Source organism: Ammospiza nelsoni, chromosome 3, assembly GCF_027579445.1.
Source record: "Ammospiza nelsoni isolate bAmmNel1 chromosome 3, bAmmNel1.pri, whole genome shotgun sequence".
In the NCBI taxonomy this organism is placed as follows: Eukaryota; Metazoa; Chordata; class Aves; order Passeriformes; family Passerellidae; genus Ammospiza; species Ammospiza nelsoni.
This window is the reverse complement of record NC_080635.1, coordinates 7152582-7171814: the sequence shown is the minus strand read 5'-3', so window position 1 is coordinate 7171814 and position 19233 is coordinate 7152582. Positions and strand designations below refer to the sequence as shown.

General features: G+C 42.2%; 1 protein-coding gene across 3 annotated transcripts in view; it reads left to right on the top strand.

Moving 5' to 3' along the window:
* STUM (stum, mechanosensory transduction mediator homolog) overlaps positions 1 to 19233 on the top strand; it is a 48411-nt gene that overhangs the window by 1715 nt on the left and 27463 nt on the right. The gene's annotated exons all lie outside the window — the stretch shown is intronic.

Here is a 19233-nt window from a genome sequence, read left to right as displayed (position 1 = left end):
AGTGTGGTTCTGTGGCTGGAGCTCTCCTCTGGGTGCTGCTGAGGGTAGCCAGTGCTATGCTCTCCCTCATGCAGAAGGTGCTTAGGAAAGAAGGAAGGAGAGCACATACCTTCAGGAAGGGATGGCTGAGTGTTCAGGGCTCACAATCCGTGCTGGTTGAAAGCTTGGGAGTTGAATCTGGACCGTGCAGCTGTGTTGGTTGTGTATCCACGGACAGGCTGGACCAGCACGAAACGGGGTTTAATTTTATTTTTAATTCTATTTGTTTTTTTAAAAAACAAACCAACAACCTCCTTTTAGGTGGTGTTTTTTTAAAATCTGTTTGCCCTTTGCTGCAGTGATTTCGGCGGTACCGTTCGCCGCTCTTTCTCCTGGTTCCCTGTTGCAAAAGTAGCAAACCAAACAAGCTACAGATGAAAAGGAATCCCTCCCTGTGGCATCCCCACAGCCTGGTGAAATGCAGTGTTTTGGACATGCATCCCAAGCTCAGTATGCAAAGCATGGCATTTAGTTTGTACATAAATGAACGGTTCTGTTAATGAAGCTGCTGATACCACGTGCATTTTGAGGGAAAATTTAGTGTGAGATGACACACCTGACTAAAATACAGCTATTTACAATCCCAGCCAAATCCTGTCATGTATCACATAGCCCACACAGGAAGGGAAACAGGAGGATCACGAATCTACTGCCAGGAATGTTCAAGGTAAAAAGAGATTTTCTGTCATTGTTGTGCTTCAGCCATCCCAATGAGCTGAGCAAGGCTTGTAAAACAGATAAGATTTGAGTGGTGTGAAGTGTTCACATCAAGGAGGGGAGCCTGTTCCCTGCAAAGTAAATGGCAACGTTCCCATCAGTTCTTGTAGCCCAGATTTATAACATGTTCAAGTGATGTTTCACAGGCTTGCTGTGTATTTCTGCCTGCTTAGCTGGAGAGTGTGACTGTGTTTAGGTGTTAATGGGAGTCCTCTGTTTCTCAGTCCCTAAATACGTGGCATGTAGTTGTCATTTCAGTGTAGACTCTGCACTGCAATTGCAAAGAAGGGTCAGAGACCACTACAGTAGACAAGAAAATGGGCAACATTGAATAAATCAAGATTTCCACTGCTTGGAGATTGGTGCATTTGAGGTTTTCATTAGTGCCCTGTGCCTCAGAGCAGTGATATCCAAATAGAAATTGTACTCTAATGCAGGCTTCCAAATCTTTGGGCAGTCTCTCACCATCTGAAAGCTTCTTTTTTTTTAGTTAAATTACCTTTCCTCTGTTATGGAAGTCACCTTTGAGGGTGACATCTGAAAATTTGAAATATCTGTTTTATTTTTCCTTTGTGCTATTTATGTTTTGCAGTAGTACTCTATTTAGACAGTAGAAGTAACACTTTCTCTTTGTTTACAATCAGTTTATTATCTTCACTTGGTTAATATTCAGAGTTTTATGTAATAACCCAGAACTGCAGGTTTTAAGGTGCATTGTAAACTGGGCTTGAACTATTCATTCCACACATGCTACAAAAGATGTCGTTCGCAGGAATTTTTTCATACCTAGGGGATATGTTGACTTTTCTCTTGCCAAAACTTAAAATTCAGACCAAACACAGTGTAAAAAAAAATCTTGATTAGCCCATCTTGTAATCTCTTTTGCTGAATAGCCTTGAAATCACATATTCCTTCCAGTTGCTGTGATGGGTCACTTGGAAATGTTCTGGATGAGTTTCCTACTGTATTTGTAGGGAAGCCCCAATGAAGGCAGGAATGATGCACCTGCCTCCATGTTCTCAGAAGGCTAATTTATTACTTTTTAATATTATACTAAAGAATACTATACTATACTAAAGAATACAGAAAAGATACTTACTCAATGCTAAAAAGATAATTATGAAAACTCGTGACTCTTTCCAGAGTCCCAACACAGCTTGGCCCCAATTGGCCAAAGAGTGAAAACAACTCACACCAGAATCCAATGAAACAATCACCTGTGGGTAAACAATCTCCAAACACATTCCACATGTGAGCACAACACAGGAGAAGCAAATGAGATAAGAATTGTTTTCCTTTTTCTCTGAGGCTTCTCAGCTTCCCAGGAGCAAAACCCTGGGCGAAGGGATTTTTCAGAGAATGTGAATGCCACAGGAAATGTTCTGGATCAGTTTCCCATGGCTCAGTGCCGTCTTTCTCATCTGTGCCTAACAGGGCTGTAGGGCTGAGGTGCAATGAAGGTGTCCCAAGCTCAGGCACATAAAAAGAGTGGGTAGGGAGAAGAGGGAAGAGTCAGTGGCTGCTGTAGCAAAAGCCATCGCGCCTTGGCTGCAGCCCTGCCTCAGGCATTGCAACCTCTGCTCTGGCTTGGCTTTCTGGAGCAGGCTCTGAGGCACCAAAGCATGCAGTGCTGAGCTCTGGAGGATGGGAGATGCAGCTGTCAGCAGAGCTGGGGGTGCCCAGTGCTGCCATTCCTCAGGATTGAGTGCTGCGTCCCTGGAGCCGTCCGCGCCATCCCGCAGATGGCAAACGGGAGAAGGGCTGGCCGTGCCCTTTAGCTGGCAGACTGTGTTCTCCTGGAGCTGAGTGTGCCAGTCAGCGTGGGAGGAGAGCTGGCTCCTTGTCATCATTCCCAGAGCTGATCCATGGGAATCTTGCCCTCCTTCCTCTCTGCTCTTCCTTCTCTCGACATCACGTGTGTGGGAGGGGGTAAACGAAGGGGGGGAACTTGAGGGAAATGTGAGAAGTGAGGGAAACGATCTGAAAGTCTGAGGTATTCTCCAAGATTAATCCCTCCTGTCAGGAAGGGGGTGGACTTTTGGATCCCAGCCCGTGTGATACGTGAAAAACTATTTTTATGCAGGGAGTAATTGAAATACGCAGCATAAAACGATGTTGGTGCAGGATAGGAGAGCAGCCACCCATGTGCCACCAAGTAGCCCATGGAGGGGTTCAGGAGTGCCAGCCTCTCACAGCAGCTACAGAATGAAGGGGTGATTCCCAGCACACTCAGCTTTTTGCTTCCAGGGCTGCACAGTGCAGCTTTCCTGTTCCTGGGTGTGTCAGCTCCATATCACAGTTCTTCTGCCATCTGTTTATTCACTCCTGATAGAGTTCAAGCACTGCACCTTCAGCTGAGGGAATGTGGTTTTACCATTGGATTTATGGAAGCCAAGCATCTTCTCATCAGAAACCAAGGCTCTCCTAGGCAGAATGAGCTCTCCAAAGAGCTGAATAGAAGTACAAAACACAACACTCGAGAAAGGTGATGGGATAAGATCTGCATAAAATTACCAGTACTTGTTTTATTTTTGTGGTTGGAATGGTAAATAGATGCCTTGAGCAAACATCCATTGCCTTCGTTATTGAAAGAAAGAATTTCAAGGAAAAACCACATTTTCTTATCCACAGTAGAGCAAATAGTGCAATAAAGAAATTTGAGGCTTTCAGACATATAAAATCTCAAACTCCCTTTGGTATTTATGATCCTTTTAATTTTTGTTTTCTTTTAAACATACTAACCAAAGTATCTGTGTGATTTACAAGCTCATTTGTGGAAAACAAAGGTTTTCTCCAGTACTTGTGAACTTTACTGCTGCAGATTTTTAGCTAACATTGCCTTTCAGCCTGAGATGCTGGTAGTGTGCAGAAACAAGCTGTTTCTTCATGGGAGCATAATTAAACAAAGCAAACCTATTGCCAGTAGACTTCACTCGGTCAGGTTTTGTATTTTGCACTGAAAAGGCCAAGAAGTCCTTGATGGTGATTTGTGCTTGTGCAAGGTGGGAAATGAGACCTGCAATAAAATGTGTGCACCCAGGTTTTACTGCTCCATTACTGGTAGCAGGGGTATCAGCTGTAGATTATCCTCACAGTGAGGTAAAATTGGGCACAAGAACAGCTGAATCTGAGGTTTCTGCACCTGCAGGTCTTTGTTCTTTTCAGTATGTAGAAGGCCATTAAATTACTCTTTTATTTTATTTCCTTTTATTTTTACTGCAGAGGTTTAAGTAAGAAATATAATTCTATCACATAACTTACCTGGCAGATGGTATTGAGCAGTCATTCCACAATCTTATCACCACTGGGTAGTCTGGAATATTTTTGTTCCATGAAGTGCCTGGACCACCCAGACTGACAATCAATCCTGGAAACCTCAGAGAGGTTCACCGGTAATTAGTGATCTGAAGAAATGCCAAAGTGTTTCAACTTTGTAGCTGCTTGATTGAGACAGCTCCACCTAGTGTAACTGATCAGAAAAAAAGGGGGAAAAAAGGGAAAAAAAAGGTATTTTATCTGCTGAAGGACCTGACGTGACCACTCAGTTTAATCCAGTGTTGAACAGCACACTTTGCTGTATTTTAGACAGAAAGCTGCAGTGCCTTGTTCATGACCACAGCCTCAAGTCACACTCCAACCATTTAGAATTGTTCCTGTCCTTTGGTTAGTTTTTCCTCCTCCCTTGCTACAGTTGGTAGAAGTCAGCTGTTGAGCTGCACTTGCATTTGAAGTGACTTTTTGGTTCATTTTGCTGTCAAGCTGTGCACTCACCCAGTGCTGCAGCCTTGGAATTGCTGTCCGTGCCAGACCAGCTAAAATGCAAACAAGTTTCTCTGCCTCCCTCATGCCTTCTGTTTCCACCAAAATAGAAGACAAAAGAAATGGCCAGGGACATTTTTGTTCGGAGATTTTTGTCCAGTGCTGTTGTTGAAGCAGCTCTGTGGAGATATTAATTTCCTAATGAACACATAAGGAAGGAGACAGGGTTTGCTCAGCATCTTGTAATCTTGTTTGTCATTTAATGCAGTTTGGACTGATGTACTTGGAGATTAAGAGTGAAGGTGGGAGCAGACAGCAGAGAAGAACTGTTACATGGCCAAGTAAAACAGCTGAATTTTAAGGTGGATTCAAGGCTGTTCCAAACAAAGGGTATGATGTGGAGAGAAACAGAGAATCAAGTCCAGAAGGAGAAAAGTACATGTGCAGAGGTTCAGTGAGAAGGCAAAAGAACTGAAACTTCTTGCAGCAAGGGAGAAAATGAGTGAAAGGATTTGAAGATTAAAGTAACTTGGATGAAGAGAGTGCTTTTGATAGGTGAATTTTTCCTAGTCTGGATAGCAGGAAGGAAGTGAATTTTCTCCTGCTCTGAAACAGTGGGTGTTGGAGAGATTTAAAAGCCTGATGAAGCACCATTGCCTGCAGCAGCTCACTGCCATTTAATCTCTCCACCATGAAAAGAACTTTGAGAGCTTCTGAACTGGTCAGGATCACAAAGAGAGGAGCAGAAAGCAGAAACCAGGTTCTTCAGGCTCTTTCCTACCCATGAAACTGCATGAAGGAGCCTGAACATAAATATATCTGCAGTGTCTGGCACAAAAGTGAATTTTAGAACCTGTCCCTAGTTTTGAATTGTCTGCAGAAAGAAGTGATTGGATGGTAAAGGGATTCTAAGAGTGTCCTAAGGTTTGTAATGAGATAAAGTCAGTCTGACATATGACATCCTTTCTCCTGTCTTAGGAATTTTCTTCATTGCAGAAATTCAAAGTGACACAGTGGCAGTCCCAGACAAACTTCGTTGTGGCACTGTGCAAAGATGCTGCCAAGACAGCTGTGCAAAGACAAAACAGAATAGATTATGTCATTTGGAATGAAATAATTATCATTAATAAGTGTTATTAATGTTATTAATAACAATTATCACCTTGTCCAGCTGCCTGCCCAGGTCAGGGCTGATTAACATCAATATTAATAGTAATATTACCATTAATATTAATATCATTAAGGCCATTGTCCAAATGGCTTTTAAACACTGACAGGCTTAGGGCCCAGCCTCACACCAAAAAGAAAAGTTCCCATCATTGACCTTGCTTTAGAAACTGCAGGAAGGTGAAACCTGAGTTTCCCTGGTTCTGCTAAAGATAAGTAGTTTTTTTCATTAGGGGAAGCAGTTAATCCCTGTTCCCCTTCCCAGGGTTTTTGAGCATTTATGTTATCTAATGAAGACCAAAGTGAAGATACTGTAAGAACTTGAGGAAAAAAAAAAATCACATGCCATTCTATCTAGCTACATTTCATTTGTTGATTTCTGATATTATAAACTTAGGTTTCATTCTGTGGAGAGTCATGGAAAAAATAAATGGAACTCAAATATTTGATTTAAAAAACTCATTTCCACAGTTTGTTCTCTCTCCATCTCACCACTTAGAAGCTGCTCTCAACCCTCTTTCCTCCAGCAATGCAGACCTTGTAACAAAGGCAGTTCAAACTCAGTGTTTCCATTCCAAAGGAGTTACAGACCAAACAATTTCTCTCTAACTACTTGACAGCTCCTCAAAAGGCCCAGCAATGCAACCCCGACTCACACAATATTTGGTGTTTCCTTAGAACCTACTCCCCTGAGGCTCTTGATTAGATGAGAATATTTGCTTTCACGAAAAGAAAAGAATGTAACTCTTGTGGCTGTGGAGCAGGATTTGGAGATAATGATCCTGTCTCAAAAGAAAAAAAAAAGGAGATTGTGGGAAGAAAAATGAATTGCCTTTTTTTTTTTTCCCCCAATTCTCAGTTTTGGAGAATCTGAGTCATGATTTTTCAGCCTTGGAAAATGGCAATATTACTGAGCTTTTAAATTTTAAAAAGAGGATACATTAGTAACCAATTTACAGTTCTGCCCTATTAGACAAAACCATGGACATCCATGTCTTTGAGCACTGCATCATGAAATATAAATCCTTCAATATAAATTAGGTAGCTGATGAAAACTGATGGGCAATACACCAACTCAAATTAAGAATCCCAGTATAAACACACCCAAAGGATAGGCCTGGAGTGGATCACGGTCAAATCTTGTTAGAGGAAATGATGACTACCATCAATAGAGGAACTCTTGGAAGCATAATCACATTCTCTGCAGGGGTTCATCCTGTACTACATTTCCAACTTCAGAAATAATGCTTATATGTATAAATATACAAGGAATTGTGCAGGGGACCAAGGACATCTTTGGGAATGTGAATTTAAACATGACAGATCATTAGATCATTATCCAGCCTCTCACCAGGTTGCTGTTTGTCTGGCCTGAACTCCCAGCTAGCCACAAGCATTGGTGAATATCTACACAAAACTTAAAAATGCTTTGAAAATGGGGGTAATAATTTTGTTTCATTTGTTAAAACACAAACAAGTTTGTAAAGAATGCAAAAGGGCTAAATGGTTGAATCAATCTCATTATTGTGTTGGGGAGAAAAAATTCAATTGGACCAAATAAGAATGCTGCTTTAAAAAAGTGTTTGTACATTTTTACTAAGTGTTAGTGTTAATAAGCCTTTGAAGAACTGAGATTCATTGTAGACTAAGAAATAGATTATAATGAGCCACAAGTTCATTATGTTAAAAAAATCCAGTAATTTCACAAAGTATGAATCATGATTTTTTGGTGAAAATATTTACCTGAAATAAGCTAAATGATCACATTAATAGGGCACTGTCCATCAAAAACAGCTTTGCTAGTTTAAGTTTAAAATTTGTATTTATTTGCATGCATATCTATTAGATATGCCACCATGGTGAAATGAGATCATGGCATTAAAGAAAAGTCTCCTGCAGGCAGAAACCCATTTGTTGTATCTCTTTAAGAGCATTCATGAAAGAATGGATTTCAGACTTCATAAATTGGTTTTGTTAATCTGCTATTTTTAAAATACTTGCAAGACCTCTTCTGTTGCCATGACAATTTGATTTCCATAAACATGATATTTTGGATGTGACTGTCCAACAGTGTGTTTGCTGTGCTGTGTGGGGAAAGGAGATGGCACCACAGAAATTACAATGCAGAGAGGCCCACAGAGTCAGACCTCTCACTGAGAGTGGTCAGGACAAGTTCATTATAGTAAGAAAACATATCAAGTCATTAAAAAATATCAATTTATCAAGTTAAAATATCAAGGATCAAGTTATATGTATTTTTATTCCCTGTAAATTAGACTTTTTTTTTCATATCTTCCTGTGAACACTGTTTTGTAGTGAGGAAACTTCAAGTTTCCACTGGAAATTGGTTCCAAGAACGTGAAGAGCAAATTCTGGCTAAAAGTATGGCTGGACCTTTTTGGGTCTACACACACAAAGCAGCTGTAAGGACACACAGCTCTCATTGCCCTGCAGCACTCTCTGGAATTGCTGTCTGAGTGGAAGGGGTTCCCAAAGGATTTAGGATGGTGAGAAAGGAATGGTCATCATTTCAGACACTTGTGAGGTGTAGCCAGAGGAAAATCCCTCCCTGGCTGAGGGATCAGCATGATTTGCCCATGTTCTCCTTCTGTCTTTTTGGAATTATTGCAACAAATCAGACCCCTTTCAAAACTCATTCGCAGCAGATGAGTTACTCAGTAATCCACTGAAAGACCTGGAATGTTTTTCCCAGTGTAGTTAGCCAATTTGATGAGTGTGGATTCTCTGGATTGGGCCATTAAATTACCTCTCTTGATTGTTTAATTATCAAAGCTTTGCCAAATCTTCCTGTCTGTAGAGCAAATCTGATAATGCCTTTTCTGCTGCATGTCTTTCTGCTTTGGCTCTGCATCCAACAAACTGATCAATGCCAGGGAAGGTTTAGCGAGTCTTTTTACAGAACAAGAACTAAACTTTTTTAAAAACAATATTTTAGACTCAGCATCACGGGATTTTTTTTCCCCCTCTCCTACTGAAATTTCATTGTGGCTGCAGGGAGCATGGTTTTACATGAAACAAGCTGGTTTCTTGTCTCGTGTAAAAGAGCAAAAAGAGCACAGGGACTACAATCATAGTCAGATGAGAGTGTAAAAACCATCTCTTGTTTTCTCTTTTACAAGTCAGAATGTAATTTTATACACTGGCTTGCATCTGAGTACTCATTTCACTCAGTCCCCCACACATCCCACAGAAACAATGTGGAAGTGGAATGTCCTGCCCCCCTTTGGAGCCGACTCCCTCAGGTGATCTAGCTTGGTTCTTGTTTTTTTGGTCAGAAGGAAAACGTGGGGAGCAGATTTGAGTGCCTGGAGAGCCGACCCCTTCCGTGGCACATCCCACAGAGCATCCCTGTGCCTTTCCAGCCCCACTGCAGAGCTGGGGACAGCTGCACACGCACAGGGCAGAGCTTCAATCAAGCCAAAGGTGGGGAGAGCAGCATGGGGGCAACTCTGGGCTCAGCCAGTCTGTGGCACCAGCCCATCCTGACCCAAATAACTCAACAATGAGCGAGGGCTCATTGCCAAGCCTCAGCATTTCCATTCTGGATGGGAAATTCAAGGCAGTGCAGTTAAAAGTGGGATCTGTCTCCTTGTGCTGCGTGCAGCTGACACTTAGAAGAAGCCTGTGGTGGAGCTGGGGATGGATTTTATACTGAGCATATGTTCCTGGGAACCACTCTTGCTTGGTAATTACACAGGGAGCCCTTCTTCTCCCGAGGCTATGGTGATTAAATAGTAATAACCCACCCTTAGTTGTACTGACACAAAGAATAAAAGATTTCTGTTCTGTGTATTAACTAAAACATGGTGGTTTTGCTACAATACATGTGTGTCTGTGTTCTGGTCTCGTATCAGTGCTTTCAATCCCCCAGATGTTCTTTCAGTGCTCGTTTATTCATTTGGTGCCACGGCAGAGCTGCACAGAGAGGGTGTCCCCTCCCCAGGTGCTCTGTGGATTCCAGGTCACACTGCTTGGAACACCAGCCCACCACATGAACCAGGGCAGAACAGGTACAAAATGTTCCCACTGCAAGCTCAACTCCTTTCTCAGAGCTGAGAACCCACAACTTACAGAGCAACGTGGTGCTGAGCCTTAGAACTATTTTGTCTCACCCCTGCTCACCTCTTTGGCTCTAGTAACACTGAGCTAGAGGTTGCTCCTGTGAACAAGTATTATTTACTGTAAAGAAGCATTGCAGAGCTGAGCTCTTTGCCCTTTCAGCCTGGGAAGACTCTTCCCAAGTTGCAGTAACCAGCTGGACACTCACTAAGAATTGTATTTCCCAAATTAGCCAGCAGCCAAAGCCAAAAATCTGGTTTATGCTGCATCATAAAGTTTAATCTGCTTTCTCCCTTACAAATGTGGGTTTGTTTTAAATATTTATGACAATCCATCACACGCTAGTAAATGTTCTTCAGTACATTTTGTAAAAGGAATGATACCTAAATGACAAAATAGCTTACTCCAGTGACTGTGATTTAAGTCTTTCCTGAGAAGTTCACTATTTACTGGTGTGAGAAGTGCCAAGCAGCTAATCAAGCAGTGTTTTCACAAAATCATAGCATCATTTAGGCTGAAAAAGACCTTTAAGATCATTGAGTCCAATCATTAACCCATCACAGCCACCCCTAAACAACATCCCCAAGTGCCATATCGGGATTATTTCAGTAGCATCATTATTTCAGCATCATTATTTCAGGAGCACTGTGAGGTGCAGAATACACTCAAGCCCTATAATGGACCAGAAGGGAATGATATGATATGATTATGATATGTAAGAAAAGTGTATTTCATACACTTAATACTATCTGTAATCTGAGTGGAGAGTTCAGGGGAAATATCCAGATTGTCCAGGAAGCCAGTGGCAAAACTGCTGAGAGAATTTACACAGATTTCTTGCAATTCAGCACCTCAAATAGTGCAGCTACACTTTAGTTCCATTAATCTCTTCCAGGAAAACTGTTATTAATGAACTACTTCCATCACTCTTGGACTTGGTGTGTTCATTGAGAGGAGGGGTGTCTGTGCTGAATGAAAACAGTGAATAGGCAGGGTGGACAAAGCAGTTTTTAGTTTGGATGTGCTGGTTACTCCCTCCCATGTTTCTATGATCTGCTTTATGCCTGTGAGAGCCACAAACTCTCCTGCACACACATGAGGGGCTTCAGCATGTTTTAGTCAGTATATGGCAAAAGAAAACCCACACCAAAATCCAAAGCCAGGCAAGCACAGATGAGCACAAGTGCTCTTGCAAGAGCACTGATTTATACTGTGCTTTGTAGTTTAGTATTAACCAATATTTGCAGTAAGGAGGCTCTGTGTTCCTTCCACAATTGTGCACAAAATGGGCCCTTACTTTAAATGATACTATTTTAAAATATATTATTTATGCAGCTATGTAGGTGACCATGGCACTGTAGAGACAATGGAAAAAGAAAAGGTCCTCTCCCAGAAGACTGTGTGATAGGAATGTAACCTCAAGAGTCAGATCCAAGTTAAAAGAAGTCCTAATAAAAACACACAATACAGTGTAATGAAAAGGAAAACATTTTCTTGAGTTGTATGTTTAAAGACAGAGTTTTAAAGGCACAGTTGGGACTTGTTTCTTAGCAACAGGGCTCATCTGAGCCCTGCAAACAATGTCATGTTGGAAAAAGATACCCTCCAGAACAAAAGCAAAATGAAAAGAGCTAGAAACATCAAATTCAGATGCCTTCCTGCTGCTGCAAGAGCATTTCATCAGCATTGCAAAGTCTTCAGGCAACAACAAGGTCAATTTGATAAACTGTAATGATCAGAACAAAGAACTCCTCTTTACTTCCCCTCATCAACAGGGATGAGCAGTAAAAATATTATTTAAAAATAGGTGCATGGGTATTACCATAAAGCAGAGTTTAGGTTCTGCCATCCTCCTGTAGCCATAGTAACAGGGCTGTTTTCTGCACTGAGGGCACAGGAGTCCTGCAGAACAAACTCCTGGCCCTGGTGTGCCTCGCTCTGTCAGCACCAGGAGTTTCAGAGGAAGATCTGTAGTGCACACAGTAAAATCCTACTGGCCTGGAGGAAGAGCTCCTCCTAAAGGAGCTGATTAGCTGGCTGATACATCAGAGCAGGAGAATTTTTATTAGTAAAATTTAATCCAAACAGATTAATGGCAAAGGTACTTATTGGGCAGATGAGATGGGGTTCATGTAGCCTGTGCACCTGCGTTGGTTGCCTTGATGAAGTGAGAGGAGGAATGAGGCACTATCAGCATGTGACTCATCTCTTTAAACTAGGTTAAGTCAATCACACCCTCTGGGGGCCTCCATCTCTTTTTATTTATTTTTTTTTGCCTCCAGAGGGTAAGTGGCTCAGATCAAGATACCTCCCTTGCAGATATCAGAAGTTAGGTCAGATAAAAGCTACCCATTATCTGGTTTGCAAAATCAGGCATCTACTTCAATAGATTGAGAACACTTCAGAGATTGCCCACACATCTTTCTGGATCTCATCTCATCCTTACAAGAACTGAAATAGTTCTGACCTCAGTGCTGTCTCCCAATGCATTCACACCTGCTGTGTCTCATGGAATTGGTGCATTCCTGAAACTCAGACCTCCTCTCTTTCTTATGAGTGCTCAACACAAAACCCTGTAATTTCTCTAATTTCCATCATGACAGAGTGCAGCTCTTAGGTAGCTCTTTCCCAAAGTGTGTGCTATTGAGAGGGAGGGGGACACATCTGTGAGAACATCCCAGAGAGATGTGCATGGAGAATCCATGCTGGAACAGGAACTCCTGGCAGGAGTGGAGCTTGTGGAGAGCTCCTGCTGGGGCAGATTTCCCCCAAAGTTTGTGCTAGGGCACAATTTCCCCCAGTTGCGGAACAACTGGCTGAACCAGAGCAGGGGAAAGCATCAAAAGGAAAGAGTGGCAGAGGGGAACTTTATGAACTGACCACAAATCCTCTGTCACTCCCTCATCCATCCTGCACTGTCCAGAGTGGGGCTGAGGAAGAGAAATAAGGAATGAAAGAGTGAAGTGAAGTGAAGTGAAGTGAAGTGAAGTGAAGTGAAGTGAAGTGTGAGGAAAAACTCTATCTGGGAGTGGAGGGAAAATTAAGGGGCAAGGGGCATGTTTTGTTTCTCATTATCCAAACTTATTTTAATTGGCAACAAATTGGTTTTCCCCAAGTGCAGTCTGTTTCACCTTTGACAATAATTGGTGAGTGATCCTGCTGTCCTTTATCTTGACCCACAAACTTTTTTAGTCTTATTTTTCCCCTCTGGCCTTTGGAAGGGAAGGGGAGTGAGAGGCTGGGTGGGTGTGTGGCAGCGAGCCATGGGCAGCCACCACAGCACATCACCAATTCCTGTCCTGCTCTGTCACCATCACATTTTCTGAAAAAATCCCTTCTCCTGGGAAGCTGAGAAGCCTCAGAGAAAAGGAAAACAATAATTATCTGATTTGATTCTCCTGGGTTTTGCTGCTTTGGAATGTGTTTGGAGATTGTTTACCCACAGGTGATTGTTTCATTGGTTTCTGCTGTGAATTGTTTTGGCTCTTTGGCCAGTTGGCACCAAGCTGTGTCAGACTCCGGAGAGAGTAATGAGTTTTCATTATTACCTTTTAGCCTTCTGTAAGTACCCTTTCTGTATTCTTTAGTACTGCTTCAGTATAGCATTCTTAAATATAATATAGATCATAAAATAATAAATTAGCCTTCTAAGAACATGGAGTCAGATTCATCATTCTTTCCTTCCAATGATGGAGGTCTCAGAAAACACCACACTGCTCTCCTTGGCATCCCTCCTCAGCCCAGCCTGCAAATCCTGAGGGCTTTGCTGGCCCTGGAACACCTTGAGCACGTGTTCTTTCAGCTCTGCTCATGGTGATGTTTAGATCCCTTCCTTGGGGGATGTGCTGGGTGCTCACAATGTTCCTTTCCTTCATGCATTATCTAAGGGATGGAAAACAAGAGGGGTCCTTGCATGCTCTGTATCAGCATCACTGAGAGCTGCTCAGTTTACCAGTGGGGCTGACAGGTGATCCCAGGGGACTCTTGAGAATTGGCTACTGCCTCTCCTCACTTCACCCCAGCCAGCCAGGATGGTGCCTGGCTCTAATCCCAGCGTGGGATGACTGATGTAGAAACATTTCCCTTCTCACTCTTCTGACTCCTGGGACACTGACCCATCCATTGATTGTGGCAATTCTACCAACAGTGCTTGTCCCTTGATCTTGGCTGGAGATGACAGCACCTCACATCAAGAAAAAGCTGAGAAAACCATCCAAAAACTCAGCGCAAAGCCATGGTTAAAGCCAAGTTTAATTTAGGACAGCTCTGGAAAGACTTTGCACAAAACCTGCTGGGACACAGAGAAATGTTCCCTTCTGTTGACTCTGATACAATTTATTGCCTATCCTAAGAAGAGATTAATTGCCTGGCCACTGTTTCTCTTCAGCCTATGAAGTTCTGATAAAGCTGCACAGCATAAACACTTGACAGAACACTATTGGATCAGTTCTGATCTCCTCAAGTCATAAAAATCCTCATGAGATGTCATTAGAATTGCTAAAGCAGGAAGAAGTATCACAGCATGGGAAAGACATTTCAGATGAACATTCCTTAATATCCTATAATGCTTATTTTGTGGTCCATACTTGTAATTTTAATCTATATATTTCATTATAGCCAAAACCCATGGAGGGCAGCAAGGCTTAAACAGGAAAGCCAGAATTTGATTGAGCAACCTGATGGCTCCTTCACTATGGCCTGAGGCATGGTTTAGCCTGGAATTCCTTGATTTCAGTAGGAATTTGGTGCCAAAGTGTTTTCAAAGGTCCATGATCTAGTTTCTCTGCCTTCCTTCTATCATTCTACAACAAAAGGAAGAGAATGCTGCTGTGTGTAATTACACAGACATACACTGGGGTATCATTATAACTTATGAGATGCTAAAATAAAGGGAACTAGGTGAAGTGCTGCTCTTGGTCAGTATGGACATTATGAGAGAAGAGACAGTATGTTTAAAACAGAATAAGTAGAAAAATAGATGCAGTTACTTGCATATGTTAAAAAACATTTTTGAAGGATTATAAATAGTTTAGGGCCAGACGTTTGAGAAGGGTAAGAATTATGTTTGTGCTCTCTCCCTGCTGAGCAGTTTGGCTCAGCTGTTAATTTCCACTAACAGGAAAATAAAAACCACTTTTCTGATAGACTTGTATTGTAGACTTGTATATAGCCTTAATGCCAGATCCAGAAATGGGATATTTCCCATGGATCCCATGGATGGTGCACACTGTGCCTGCCTTGTATGATTTGTCACTTGTCTGGGAATGATGGGGCTGAACTTCCCCACAGATCCACACAGGTTCTGCCTTGTGCAGCCAGCCAACATGTCAGCAAGTGCACCTGCCCCTTCTCCAGGTACTCCTTTCTTCCTCAAGGTAGTCTAAAATTCAGGGAATTATCGTAAATGCAGGGCCACAGATGAAGGAATGATGAGGAGGACTCCATCTTGTCAGAAGGCTAATTTATTACTTTATAATACTATATTATATTAAGGAATACTATACTAAAATGATACTAAAGAATACAGAAAAGATACCTACTGAATGCTAAAAAGATAATAATGAAAACTCGTTACTCTCTTCAGAGTCCCAACACAGCTTGGCCCCAGCTGGCCAAAGAGTGAAAACAACTCACACCAGAATCCAATGAAACAATCACCTGTGGGTAAACAATCTCCAAACACATTCCAAAGGAGCAAAACCCAGGAGAATCAAATCAGATAAGAATTGTTTTCCTTTTTCTCTGAGGCTTCTCAGCTTCCCAGGAGAAAAATCCTGGGCAAGGGGATTTTTTCAGAGAATGTGAATGCCACAGGGAATTTCCTACCCCACCAGTGGTACTTGCACCTCTGTATTGTCCTTTTCTTTGATATTTCTTCTGTATTTTTACCAATATTAGCTCAAAGAGTACCAAGGGGAATTAATCACAATTTTCACTCCATCCAGTCCTCTTCCCACCGCAAAGGTGAATTTCTAAAAAGCCCTTTTTTTCTGAAAAGAACTAAAAAGTTCTAGTTTCTTGCAGGGGAGCACAGCAGGAGTTTCCAGGGGAGCACTGCAGCCTTGAGCTCCCTGTGGCTTCATGAAGAACACATTTAGGTTGGTCTGCTCCACCTACATCCCAGACCCACCCATGATCACAATTTTGTCCAGTCACAAGTGTCGCAGACATCTTTTATGGAAAATCCTTTCCTTAGGATTTTTCCACCTGAGAAGCTGAGAGGCCTCAGGAACAAAATGCAAACATTGATTATCTGCTGCTGTGGAATGCAACAGGTGCATCTGTGATCGGCCCATGTTGAATGTTTGTAATTAATGGCCAATCAAAGCCCAGCTGGCTCGGACAGAGAGTCCAAGCCACAAACCTTTGTTAGCATTCTTTCCTATTCTATTCTTAGCTGGTCTTCTGAGGAAACCTTTTCTTCTATTCTTTTAGTATAGTTTTAATTTAATATATATCATAAAATAATAAATCAAACCTTCTGAAGCATGGAGTCAGATCCTCGTCTCTTCCCTGATCCTAAGACCCCTGTGAGCACGGTCACACACAAGCTGCTGTTCCAATCCATCTCCAAGAAAAGGAGTAAGATGCAGCTGCTCTGTGATGTGCTCCTAGTGCATCAGTGTCTTTGGATTTTTCATGGGACAGACACTTTTCTCTGAAAAATACTAATTGTAAAATTTAAGATAATTTTTCATGAGCACATCTGGTTAAACAAATGCTCCTTTGAATGACAATAACAGGCCTCTGCTATCAGATTGTTCTGTGTAGCACAGCTAAAAATACATGCTTTTTTTTTTTCAGTGCAGACAAGGCACAATAAAAGATGGCAGAATATCTCTGATGTGTCAGATTGCTGCTTTTCTACAGGACTGTACTAGAAATCTCATTTTGTAAAATGTGAGAGAAGAAAAAGTGCTACGCTTTTAATCACTAAAATTAAAAGAAAAATGAATTATTTTAGCTAGAAAGGTGGGGTAATTTGATGCTTAAGTGTAGGAAGTTATAATGACTGTAGAAATACACTTCAGACACCTGTAGGGATTAACAGAGAAGAGTAAGGAATCCCTAAGTAGGAGGAGAACATCGAGGTGTGTAGCAGCATATCAGTGGTCTGTGCTTTCAGAGCACACAGGAGCCCAAGCTTTGAGGAGTGGTGTGGCAAGGAGCACTATGACTGAATTTTGGGCAGGAGAAAGTTTTGCTGCCTGATTTTTGGTGGTCAGAACTGCAGGTACCTTCATGTGCAAGAAAAGCATATATAAATAAAAATAAAATGATACCGCAGTGGTTTAACTGATGCAGCCTTTCTAGATTCCTAATACAGATTGGGACATGGGTTAACTACAGAAATAAATTGTTACAGAAGTTATCTTGTGTCACACAGGATCTAGCACAAATCCCTAATTCAAGGTAGGGCATTTGTGTTGCAGGATGTCTGTAAATGAAAACAGTGACAGGTTTTCACCAGCTCTGAAAGCCAAGCCTTAGAGGGAAAAGCATTTGTTGTGGCATGTGAAAGGAAACTCTGGCTGGGGAGTAGGTGAATATAAGGAAGGGGAAAAAATTAATTTTATGAGAGAGAGGGAAAAGAAATAGAAGTTGGAGCAACCTGTCTGCATGGGGAAAGGAGAAGGAGGAATTAAATACATAATTATCCTCCTTTTCTACTTCCTTGCAAGCCAGATTGTTGGAAAGGTGGTTGGTGGTGTCATCAGTAAGAAACATCCACTGTGCAAAGAAATTGAGTTTGACTTTGCCATCTTCATTAAGAGCAGAGGATGTCCAAGCAGACTGTCATGTTTGTGAGGGTACCCAGGACGAGGTGAAAGATGAGAATCTGACTCCAAGTTCTCAGAAGGCTGATTTATTATTTTATGATATTATATTATATTAAAGAATGCTATACTAAAACTATACTATAGAAAGAGAAAGGATACATCAGAAAGCTTCACAAGAACAAATAATAATAATAAAACCCCATGACTGACTCAGAGAGTCCAACACTGCTGATGGTGATTGGTCATTGATTAAAAACAATTCACAGGGAACCAAACACTCACCTGTTGGTAAACAATGTCCAAGCCACATTCCAAAGCAGCAAATACAGGAGCAGCAATCAGATAATTATTGTTTTCATTCCTCTCTGAGGCTTCTCAGATTCCCAGGAGAAAATCCTGGGCAAAGAGGATTTTTCAGAAAATATCATGGTGACAAGAGACCACAAGGAGTGGGCAGGATATGGGAGAAGTGTCCCAAAAAAATGCAGGAGTTGAGTCACTGGCAAAGCACTGGAGATGGCACACAAAGTCTTGTGTGCAGGTGAAGTTTAAAGGGGGCAGGAAATGGAGGGAGCAGAGAAAGGGGATTGCAGAGGCTGAGTCAGTGCCTCTGTGAAATGGGAAGAGAAGGATGGCAGCAGAGAATGAGAGATGCTGAGGACATGGCTGGAGACAGAAGGGAGGCAGAAAGCAGATGCCAGAGAGCCCTGGTGCAGGCCAGAGCTAGGAACAGAAACGTGGAGCACAGGTCCTGACATACCTCCACACTCTCTGCAGACCTCTGTTCAGCAGAGAGGACAGAAACCTCATTTGTGAGAGAAGGGAAGTTTAGGAAATGTTGCAGCATTTCCAAGACAAAGCAAGGGAGGAAGGAAGTTGGTGAGCGGAGCTGGAGCGACAAGTGAAGCTGCATGACTGACACAACTCTGCTGAGGCAGGAGATTCTAAGAAACCTTTTTCTACAGCAGGGTAGAGTGCAGACCTCCCCTTAGCTTCAGCTGTGCAGTGCCATAAACTGAATTGATGTTGTGGTGTGAATGCTGATACAGTGAGTCCAGGTGGGGTAATGAGCTGGAACCACAGCTGCCATTAAAGCTCGAGAGTCCCAGGAGCTGGATAATGAATCTCACAGCTGTACAGCTGCTGGGCACAAGGCAAGCCCAAAGAACATGCCATGACCAGCAGGAGCCAGCTGGGGAGTAAGGAGAGCAACACCATCTGCTGAGCAGAGCCTGCTCCTCACACAGCTCAACAGACTGGCTAAAAAGTTAGGAGAGAACATGTATGCACATAGAATCCATTTTCTAGAATTTCTAATTCTGCTTAAGGATGTATCCATGCTCTCCATGTTTAAATTTATCAGCCTCACACCGAGCAGCAGGTGGACGCTCTTTGCCATGGACTGTGACTATTATTTAAAAGTCCTGTCTTTCTGCCGTTTGCACTTCAGAACTGCTGCCAAGATCAGGTCAGGTCCTGGTGAGCCAAATTAATCCCTGGTGTAACTCTGGCAGTCAGTGGATTTGTGTCAGGGGTGAATCTGGGTCCAATACAGAAGTATTTTTTGGCAGAAGGAAAAGTAAAACAACAGAGGAATGAATAAAGCTTAGATGGATGGTCCCTCAGCTGTGCGTGGCCTTCTTGAAAGTGTTTTCTCTCTATGCTCACTCCTCTTTCCAAGGAAATGCAT